Source organism: Magnolia sinica, chromosome 9 (assembly GCF_029962835.1).
Source record: "Magnolia sinica isolate HGM2019 chromosome 9, MsV1, whole genome shotgun sequence".
Taxonomy (NCBI): domain Eukaryota; kingdom Viridiplantae; phylum Streptophyta; class Magnoliopsida; order Magnoliales; family Magnoliaceae; genus Magnolia; species Magnolia sinica.
This window is the reverse complement of record NC_080581.1, coordinates 7,185,401-7,197,014: the sequence shown is the minus strand read 5'-3', so window position 1 is coordinate 7,197,014 and position 11,614 is coordinate 7,185,401. Positions and strand designations below refer to the sequence as shown.

The 11,614-nt window shown below is 37.2% G+C and overlaps 1 long non-coding RNA gene across 1 annotated transcript; it reads left to right on the top strand.

Annotated features, from left to right (window-relative positions):
* The first annotated feature begins 6,163 nt into the window (after positions 1-6,163).
* LOC131256788 (uncharacterized) lies at positions 6,164-7,865 on the top strand. The gene is made up of 2 exons (XR_009176950.1): positions 6,164-6,653; positions 7,327-7,865. It is a non-coding gene; the product is annotated as an uncharacterized LOC131256788 (long non-coding RNA).
* Positions 7,866-11,614: the final 3,749 nt, after the last annotated feature.

The window sequence follows — 11,614 nt, the reverse complement described above, 5'->3', positions numbered from 1 at the left end:
TGACCTCGGTTACAAAAAGGGAATGTGTTAGGCACCCTTTCTGCCTCTACTAGTGTACAACCTCTACTTCATGTGGTTAATGATTTTCTAAAAGATGAAAAATAGGACTAGCCATACTTGAACTTTTAATATAACAGGATCCAAAATTTCAGCAAGCCACAGAATATACGTCCAGAGATAGCCTAAAAAGGAAAGGGGATTAAGAGGAGATATAGTGATGTGTAGAATAACATGTAGGAGGACTAGGCAACCATGAGTTTCTGATGTGACAGGATCCGAAATTCCAGCAAGTTACAAAGCGTACACCAAATGGGTGCACCTTAACATTTAAGTACATGTTTAGACATTTAAAGTTGAAAAGCATATTTTAAGAATTTAAAATGTGGCTTAAGTTTCACTGACAAAAGTCCATGAATAACTTATTTTTATTTATAGAAATCTTGAGCGCTGTTGACTTTCTCTCTCCCCTAACTCTAGTATTGATTTTCTCTCCCCTAACTCTGCCCCTTATGGATGTAGCCCGTTAACCACTATTAGCCCCATGCAACTTCATTTAATGAATGGTGGAAATTCCATTTGATGCCATTATAATCTGATCTTTAAATAAGGACATCCACATGCTGGGATCTATATATGCGATGGGCATTCGGGACTTAGTATACATGTGTAGCATTGAAACATGAAATTGCAATTCATGGAGATGGGCGCAAGAAGTTTGCTCAAAGTAAAATGCATGTGGCATTAGGTGGTAAGATGACATCATTCCTTAATTAAATTTGGTTCCATAACCCCAGAGGTAACTAATAAGGAAGATAAATTTGAGCCACAACACAAATTTTGAAACCCAAGAGTCATTTCTCTATGGGATACTAAATTGACCAACCTAACAATTCGACATGCATGATTTTTAGGGTAAGCCTTATTAGACTTCTATTAGGCATGTAATCTTTCTACCATACTTTTATGTTCATGATATATGTCATTAAAGTTGTTGGTATTAGTGACTGTAATTTGTCTCACATAAAAATAAAAATAAAATAAAATAAAAAAACACTAAATATTGTGATGACTATCATAATCAAACATTAATGGTCTCGATGGACGGGATGTAAGAAGTGTTAATCATATTATTCAATGATAGTGTTTTGTAAAATCTAGTGAGTATTCATAAGGAAGTTTTAAACAATTGTTTTTTTAATATTTTATTTTCTTTAATTGATCAGTATGGTCAATTCTATTAGGTGGGCTTCATATATATGATCAATGACTTAAATAATTCAACCATTGGATATTTAGATTAAACGTACTGGTAACCTCACAATAGTTGTGATTGGTTTAGATATGTAATGGGGTAGTATGCCCATACCGTGTTATATATACATAATACTTTAATTGAACATGAACTCTACCCAGTGTGGAGACTCATGAGGGAGGAATATAGGTATCCCTTCCCTCGCATGTACAAAAAGCTCCTAAGTACCATTAGAAAGAGTTTTTAAAATGGTGTAAGGTGCAAAAGGCCAAGTTCATTGATTCACATCCAAAAAATCTACCCCTATTTAGGTATGCGTTTAAGATTCATTTTTATGATATCTATGATTGATGCATTGACGATCGTACATTATACAATTTCAGTCTTATAGGCCCTACATTAGCAATAATGTTTAAGCATAAAGCTTTTATATCAATTGCTTTAAATCTGATGTAGGAATGAATGTGATGAGGTCGATCACCGTCTTCCTAGGGGGTAACTACTTCGAATCCACAAAGCTTCTCTGGACTCCTCATAGAGACTTCTTGAATCCATGAGAAAAAATAGAAACTAGAAATAATTCTAGAAAGTTGAAATAAATTTATTGAATATTAATAACTGAAATAAATGAGTTTACAACCCTTTAAATAGGGATACCAAGATTTGGAATAAGTTTAAGAATTAAACTATAACTAAAACTCCCTAAAATTCGTAACTTACTATAAATAATAAATTTACTATTTATATTAAGTGTCCTATGTGGCTTAATCACGTTATTCTCCTAATTTTTATAAACACTTTTCATGTTGGACACAACTCCTAAAACCTAACGGATGAAGAGTTATAATCAAACTAAAACTTATTAAAAATAGTAAAAACGGAAATAAACACAGAATTTAACCGTCAATATGATGGAATCTCACAAATTTAGCGTGGGTAACGTGGAATATAGCCAGGTTTGTTAGCTAAATTAGCTCGTCCTACCCCAAAATCATAAATGGTACGTCGAATAGCTCATTCCGGTTTGCGAGATATGTCTGTTTTAAGGTTCTGACAGTCCTGATAACTTCTGCCTCTAATTGGGCCTTCTTTGATCCATCTTGGACATGAAAGTGTTTGCGACCTGCTCTACATCAGTCCCCTCCACTTCGAAAGAACTCGTCCTCGAGTTCTCGTGCTGCTTCGGTTCTTGATACTCGGTCCGGTGCGCCGTAACGATACCTAGATCAAAGTTATGATCAATTTACGGTCCGCCTTCTTTTGGTCCAACCATGCTAGGAATGTATCTATGAAACGTTCTACATCAAACCCCTCAACTTGAAAAAAACTTATCCTCAAGTTACTCGAGGAACTTGGCTCATGATTCTGAGATAACTTTGATGCTGATATTTATTAGCCCTTTTCTTGTACTTGGCATTGAGCTGACATAATACATGTACTCATGCTTTCCTTGACTTGACTAGTATCGATCAGTTCCTTCACTTATGCCTTTAAGATCTCATATTCTTTTTGATAATGTGGGCATTTAGATAGACTTGCCCTTGAGACAAGATCAATGTGGTTTTTTATATATTGCATGAGAAACAATTTGTTAGGGAGTTCATCAAGCACAACCACCTTGAACTCCTGCAACATTGGTTCTAAATCCTCCGGGATGTTCATATTTTTCCTTTTCTACTAATGCACTTCCATCTCATGTTTTCTCAAATTATTTTATGAAATCCTGTTTGGGTATGAGAGATTGTTCCTCAACTTTAGAAGTCTTGGGTTGGTTCTCCGCTCTCATAGGGAGGAAGTCAATCTTTCTATCATCGTTACTAAATTTAAATACGTTATCTTGACTTCTATGCGTAGTAATAACATCAATATTATTTTGCCATGGTCGACCAAGTAACATATGACAAACTTCCATGTTGATTATGTAATAAAGTACTTGATTATTATAATTTTTACCAATTGAAAACGAGACAGTGCATTATTCGGTTACCTCTGTTTTCTTGACCTCCTTAATCCATCCAATCGTGTACGGAGATGGATGCTTTTCTATTTTCAGTTGCAGCTTTTCCACCATTATTTTCGGCACGAGATTCTCACTCTTCCTGACATCAATGATCATATTACAAACTCCTTGGCTTACAGTGTACCTCGTTCGAAAGATATTGTCTTGTTGTAGATCTATTTCTACCTTCAGCATGTATAACGACTTCCTCATGATCAAAGTGGTGGCCTGCAATTTACCATCATCTGATGGTGCTCTACAGAAATCAGGGTTGTGTTGTACAACGACTATGGGTGGTTGAGCATCGCTTTGAGCTCGGGGCAGATTAACGCATCTGCAATACAGTTGAGGGTTGCCTGCAGCCCTTGCATGGTCAATTGATTCTCCTGGTGGAAAGTTTCCATCCTTTTCGAAAGATAACGAATCCTTGGATCACCATCCACAGGATTTTGGCTCATACATTCGTTGTTTGCCATCGGCCCGAGAGAAATTCTCGCCCTGATACCAATTGACGCAGGGATGAACGTGATGATGTCGATCACCATCTTCCTCAAGGATAACTACTTCGAATCCACGAAGCTTCTCTAGACTCCTCACAGAGACTTTTCGAATCCACGAGGAAAAAACGAGAAAATAGAAATAATATTCATGAAAATTTATAAATTGATTGATTCATAATAAAAACGAATTTACAACCCTTTAAATAGTGATACCAAACCTTGAAAGAAGTTTCGGCATCAGACTCCAACTCAAACTCCCTAAAATTCGTAACTTATTATAAATAGTAAATTTACTATTTAACCACATTATTCTCTTAATTTTTCTAAGCACTTTTCATGTTGGACACAACATCTAAATCCCAATGGATGAAGAGTTATAATCAAACCAAAACTTATTAAAAATAGTAAAAATGGAAATAAACATGGAATTTGACCATCGATCTGATGGAATCTCGCAAATTCAACGTGGGCAACCTGGGATGTTCGAGTTGGTTGGCTACAGTAGCCCATCCTACACCAAAATCATATATGGTACGTCAAGTAGCTCATTCCGATTTGTGAGATATGTCTGTTTTACGATCTTGATGACTTCTTCCTTTTGTTGAGCCTTCTCTGATCCATCTTGGACACGAAAGTGTCTGTGACCCGCTCTACATAAGTCCCCTCTACTTCAAAAGAAATTGTCTTCGAGTTCTCGTGCTGCTTCGGTTCTTGATATTGGGTCTGGTATGCCGCAACAATACTCAGATCAAAAGTTATGGTCAAATTACGGTTCACCTTCTCTTGGTCCAACCATGCTAGGAATGTATTGGTGCCACATCCTACATCAAAATCTAACCATCATGTGAGCCTCCACCTGAAGGTTTTTGAGTGGTAATTAATTTATTCTATGTCATGGTCCACATTAATTGGATTGACTTGCTTTTCAGATAATCTGATTTGAATTTTATATATTTATAGGGTTTTGTTGATGTGGGCATGCTTATCACTAGAGTTAGCAACATCATCAAACCTAAGTACATGGGGTGATCTATTGTTGATTCCAATCATTCATTCATTCATACTACTATGACCAAGCCATGTTGCAAAATTTAGATGATCCCAAGCTTTTGATTAGTAGCATAAAAATGTAGAGTCAAGATTAACCGAAGAAACAAACGAATACAATAATCATATGGAAACATAGTAGATAGATCTCACTTTTTATTTCTCTTTATTTTAAAATAGTACTTTGATTTAATGATTATAACCATGTAATTTATGGTTCGTAAACAATGGATGGTCGTAACAAATTTGCCCCATTTAAAGGTAAGGATTGGATCCTTACTCTTGCTTGAGTGGTAGACTCTCACTAGTTTCAACACCCGGTCAAGGGTTCGAGTATCCATAGGTGGTGAAATTCCACTAGCGTGAGTGCGTGGGGTGTGTGTGTGCGTGTTTTTTTTTTTTTTTTTTTTTTTTTTTTTTTTTTTTTTTTTTAAAGGTAAGGATAATTTGATTGGTCTAGTTCTTGTACCATGGCTTGCCCTAAATGTATTAATCAATGAATGGTTCGGATTGACGATAAGTCACTCATGTGCGGTTTAAAAGGCTTAGTGATGTTGCTAAGGTCCCTAAAGGTGGGGACTGTTACCAAAACCCACATTTACAAGCAATTTAGTTTGAATAAAAGGGTACTACACCAAAAATCTTAATTAGGAACGGCTATGTGCTTGGTTCAAAAACGGTTGTAAACCGTTTCCAATCAGTAACTGTTCAAATAGAAGCTACGTTCTACCCCTGCCCTTTATAAGCCCCATTATGATGTAAGGGTTTTATCCACGCTGTTCATTCATTTTCTTATATGATTTTATGGCATGATTCCGAAAACGAGGTAGAACCAATGTTGAAGTGGGCCACAAAAGTATGGATTGAATGCCCACATTTAAAAACTTTTTGGGAGCTGTAAAAGTTTCAGATCTAGTTGATATTTGTGTTTTCACTTCATCCAGGTATACTTGACTTTATGAATAGGCTGGATGGTAAATAAACGTCACGATGGCCCCCTGAAAGTTTTCAATGGTGGCTGTCATTATCACCGTTGTTTTCTTTGGTGTGGTCGACTTGAGTTGTGGGCCTGCCTCGTCTTTGGCATCGTACTGTAAAATGATCTGAGAAAGGGGATGAATGGTGTGGATAAAATGCTTACATCACAGTGTGCCTACAGAGCCCTTCTTAGACCGATTATCATCTGGCGGGGTAGGACCCAATGTACGCCGATTTTCTACCGAAGCCATTTCGCAGTTACAGCGCAATTGCTGGGTGGGGCCACTGCAATGTAAATGAGAAATCCATTCCGTTCATACGTTTTGCGAGCTTATTTCAGGACATTAAGCAAAAAATGAGAAGCATAAAAATCTCAAGTGGGTCACACGGAGGGAATCCATGGGGATTCGGTGAGAACTGTTGAAACATTCTCATGGCTATAAGAGTTTTGTATCAGCCTTTCTTTTTGGCGTTTTCACTTCATCATATTGAGAATGACCTTACGGTTTGGATAGCATATAAACTCAGCCCCAGCTCTCTGCCTCATCCAAAACCCTAACCTTACTTCCCCAAAATCCTTCCGCCACAACGCCCTCTTGTTCAACCTCATCATCTCCAAGCTCTTCCCCGACATGGAGCAGATCCTCTTCTAGATGAAGCAGTAGCAGCACCGTTTCGTCCCCAAAGAATCCCTCTTCTGCCACGTCATCTCCTCCTATGGCTGCTCCTGCATGCCCGGCCCCGTCCTCCTCACCTTCGACCAAATCCCTTCCTTTGGCTTCCAAAGAATAGTCACATCTCTCAATTTCCTTCTCAGTGCACTCTTGGGTTGTAGAGAATTCAAAAATTTTCAGGAATTTTATCTGCATCTTGATCGGTACACAGTTCCTAATGCCTATACTTACAATGTTTTGATAAATGCCTGTTGTTCGAATAAGTCTTTGTGTGATGCTTGGAACCTGTTCGATGAAATGCGTAGGAGGGGAATTTAGTCAAATGTCATTACTTACAGAACTTTGGATGACATGCTTGGAACCTGTTCGATGAAATGTGTAGGAGGGGAGTTCAGTCAAATTTCTGTTTTATCTCACAATGGTCACCGTAAATTTTGTGCTTGTGGATTGTACAAGTGGGAAAGTGCAGTGATATCATGTAATCCATGATTTTCTATTCAAGTCAAACCAGGGGAAACATTAATGATTACACTTTACCTTCTTTTTATTCCATGGATTCCCATGCATCAAATAGGCCCCTTAGCATCCATATTGAGTGTCTCCAACTTTGGATCGTGTTACTTTCAAGTTAGATAGTTTGAGAACAAGTCGCCAAGTCTTTTAACCATGTTTGGGAACTGTGGACACATCAATATTCTCATGAAACCATTGTTTTCATGCAATGATTCAATTTTCTGTCCTTGCATTGCTACTATGCTACGCTAGCGCATGTCTCTCTCAAATGCTGCGCATGAACTTGTGGTTGTGATCAGTTAATCATTTTACCATAAACATCTCTTAAGAACTCATCATTGCCTTGTGATTGTTATTTTTTAGGGCTGCAGAGAAGATGAAACCCAAGGAATTGGAATCTCAGGTCCCTGAGAAAGATGTTTCCAAAGACAAGCATTGATTTATCTTAGGCAGGTAGTTTGTAGTATTAACTTGCTGCTTTGCTTGTAAATCTTGAAACATCACCTTGGTCTAGAGCAGAGGAATTGTAGGATCTTCAACGCGAGGCAATTTCACATCTTACTTGGGTTATCAATTATGATTTTTTTTTTTCCTTGATTGGAATATCTTAGCCCCAGAATCTTGGATCTCCCTTTAGTCAAATGTTGACTTTTGCTGAATCCCTTTTCGTAGCCATAAATCTGTAGATAAGAAATTCAAAGGTTATTGGCCATGGTGGGGTCTTATATAATTCCTCTTGGGAGCAAGGTTTCAAATCTTGGACATTGACTTGTCTGGAGCATATGAACATTTCATGGGGTGACAGTTTTCAACCAACAAGACCATATGGACTCTATTTCCTCCAGTTGTTAACATGTTAGTGCAGAATCATATGAGTGAATTAGAAGCTTGGTTTTCAAGGAGGATAGACGCTCCAAAAGATTTAGATGTCACAAACACATCACTGAATTCGATGACCTGTCTTGACCGCTTTGGAAAATTAACCTTGATGCAGTAAGCATCCCAGAAGTAGTTGTCTGGTGGCTTGCTTAGTTGGAAATTGGGCCATAACATTGGGGAAAAAAAAAACTCCAAATTTACATGGCTCACCCGATGAATAGATCTGTGCACTGATTGGACGATTTAGATGTCACAAACACATCATTACGGCCTCACAATGCTAGGTTTTGCCACCATTCTTTTCAACGAGAAAAATAATAGATGCTACCCATTTCACTGGACAGAAGGACGCTCACGTACATAAAAAAATCGGAGGTAGTGGGCCAACCTATTCGAGGGGTTGGATGTCATGGGCTCTTCTTCACTGTAGCTCTGTTTTTATTTATTTATTATTATAATAGAAGTGAGGTAACTCTTTTGAAGGTTTCTTCTCCTGAAATTTGTGAAATTCTCAGGTACCCATTTATGTTCTTAATGTATAATGTCCTTCTGGGAGTAAATGATATCTGTTTTCAGTCTCATTTGGAGTTTTGATTGCATGCAGTGGTGCTTATTGTTGGGATTTTATCTGCTAGGTGTTCTTTTCTTCCATGCGAGCAGCTGCTACCCAACTGCTGCGTTGTTGATCTTCTTGGCCGGGCTGGATATTTGGCTGATGTTGTCCTTGCATCCCATGTTGCTGCCAGGCAATGGCCCGTCCACAGTGGGTCTCACCAAATCAAACAGTTGAGATTGGCTGTGAAGACAACCTTTCTCACAGCAGGCTATATGGTTACTTTCTCTTCATTTATTTTCAAACTCTCAGAGATGGGTGTTGGAGTCTGCTTTGGTTTCTTACTAGTTTTGGCAATTTGTACTCTGGTCCCACAGCTTGTTAGGTTCTACACAAGAATTGGGTTCAAGGCCGTGCATGAAGTTACCAGTTCGTCGATGGGTGACCTGGCTCACATGTTGGTATGGGGAGGGAAGGGAACTAGAATGGATGCAGATATTGAAGAGCTTCTCGTGAAATGGGGCAGCAGGTTTAAAGCTCAGAATTGAAATCCAAATGGAATTCAGACTTTTACAAACTTAAGCGAGCGAACTGTTTTGTTGATTTATTCTTGAGGTGAGTAGTGGTGGTTTTTTTTTTTTTTTTCTTTCTTTCTTTCTTTTTACAATTATCTGTCACATGCAATTTGCACAACATTTTTTGCTGAAATACATTCACCTAATCTTTACTGCTCATTGATCATCACAAATCCTGCACATGTTTTGTATGTCCGCACATGTAAGGAATCACTGTTCTTGTATAGACCCACTGATTTGATAAATACCCCCCATCCCTTCTGCTTTTTATCAGATAATAATACTAAATTAGAAAGTAGACATGATGGGTGCATTTTTATCAGGTTGCAACAGACACAGGGTACTTTCTCATATTGATCTCAACTGTTCATGTTTGCTAATTTCTTGTAATCATGCATCATTGATGTTCCTATAACCTTTGAATCCTATAACCTTTGAATCTTGGATTTGAACATGACTCATTAAAAATTTTACTTTTCAATATTCCATGTTCCTATTCATGCACAATCATCCGAAACCAATTTTCTTCAAATGGCACTAGTAGCATATAATCCACAACATGATTCGGTTCAGATCATCATCTAAGATACAATTCAGTGGTGGATAACACCCGCAATGGATATATTAATTTTCAAATTATATTTTCAACAGTAACGGGTTGGACGATATTTCATTTCTTTTATGGTGGTTGACATGCAGAGCTAGTGGAACCAGAATAGGATACAGAGACCTCTTCATAGTACATGTGGCAGAACCCGTCTCTCTAAGTTATAGCCTAAAATTTCTGATTGGTCTAGCAGTCCTAAACTCTAACTCAGGTACACTTGTTTGTTGAGAGAAGAATGTTGGATAATTTTTATTTTTAATCATCCAATAAATGTCCGCCAATCTGATAGTCAGATAATCAAATAAGCTAAGTGCCTGATTATAATCCATGACACTCTTCTAGGGCATCTAAGTTATTTTTTCTTCCAAGCATCGTCTTTGGAATATATAATAATTTAATTCCTAAGCTAAGTTTCACTATTGGCAATTTAGAATTTGGCTGGAATTCAATTCCTGATTTTAAGCCATTTACTATCCTTTCTAAAAGGCTACTTCTCAAATTCTTATAGATTGGATTCAAATTTGAAGTTGTCAAACACAAATAATGCACTGAAATTCTCAAGAATCCAATTACTAGTCGTGATTGAGGTCCCTGGTTTAGCCATGAGAAAGAAAGGGAGGATGCATTTTATTTATTTTTTAATGTATGTTAAATTGATCTCATGTGAAATTTTTTAATATGAAATTTTCAGTGTATATGTTTTTCATTCACACAGTAAGCATTTATAAATATAATGGTCTGAATATATTTATTTTCAAAAAATTGATTGATAGAATACTAATTGTAAGGATTAATTGGAATTCCAACAATACAAATTCAAATTTTGAATGGACCAAAATATACAGTCAATTATAAATTAAAAAAAGAAGTTCGAAGGTGTCTCTAACCTCTTTGAAGTCACCTGTGCTGCCAAAGGAAAAGAAAAAGAAGTTTACGAAGGAGAAGGTATGTTTTGTAGTTTTTTTTTTCACATGGCTGCTTGCTTTTGGGATATGGAATAGAAACGTCTTGGTTTTATACTATTTCCCAAACTCCACCTCCTTATTTTATGCATGACTTGGAGCTGCTTACACTAATAGATCCTTAAGCAGTCAACAGAAAAAGTCAGTCTTGCCCTTGGTTAAGCACAAATATCACTATTTTGCCATGCATTTGAATTAATCTTCTTTTATATACTAAAATTTAATTTGGTCTTACTAACAGGTGAAACCAGTCATGTCATATTTACTTCTTCGAGAGAACTCTGCTTTACCGATTGCTGCATATCAGGTAATTACAGTTGTTATTACGCCTTTCAAGTATATCTTACCCATCTTAAACTTATATTCTACCTCATTCATCATTGTTATCTTAGTTTTCCTTCCAGCCATTTGGGCTTGGTTGTTAAATGGCACATAAGCAAATGTTTTATGGTTGGTTATACAACCTATGAAAGAGCATAACTGCTCCATCTTTCTCTATGTTTGATTCATTCACTATTAGTTCGTCGACAAGACCTCTTGAAAAGGTAAACACTATATTTTTGCTATCGTCCAGTTTTTATTTATCTTGAACAGGGATTACCCTGCTTTCTAATTTTATCATAGACTAATTGTTTATCTCTACGCCTCTTTCCATTTCAGGCCGTTTTAGTCCCATGAATGTCAAGTTCCTTGAAGAGGATGCGGCTGGAAATTGGACTGGAGATTTTTCTATATTTGCACACAATTCAGGTATTGCTCTATTTCTCTTCCTTTTTAATAGATATTTTCTAGAGCTTTGCTAAGTGCACCTGGCATGTTCAATGAAGCTCATTTTCACACCACAAACATGGCACATGGCACATAGCTAGGTGCCAGATCCAAACCATCCATCAGGTTGGTCTGACCCTCTGCATGTTTTTCCAAAAGTTTATGCATGGGATGGCAGGAAGATTAACATTACCTGTAACCAGCTGTAGGTTAAAATGATCTAGAGCCATTCACAACACTCGCAAAACATGAGCAAGATCTGATCCATTATCAATGATGAGAAGGGCGTGGAATTCAAACAGTCTGA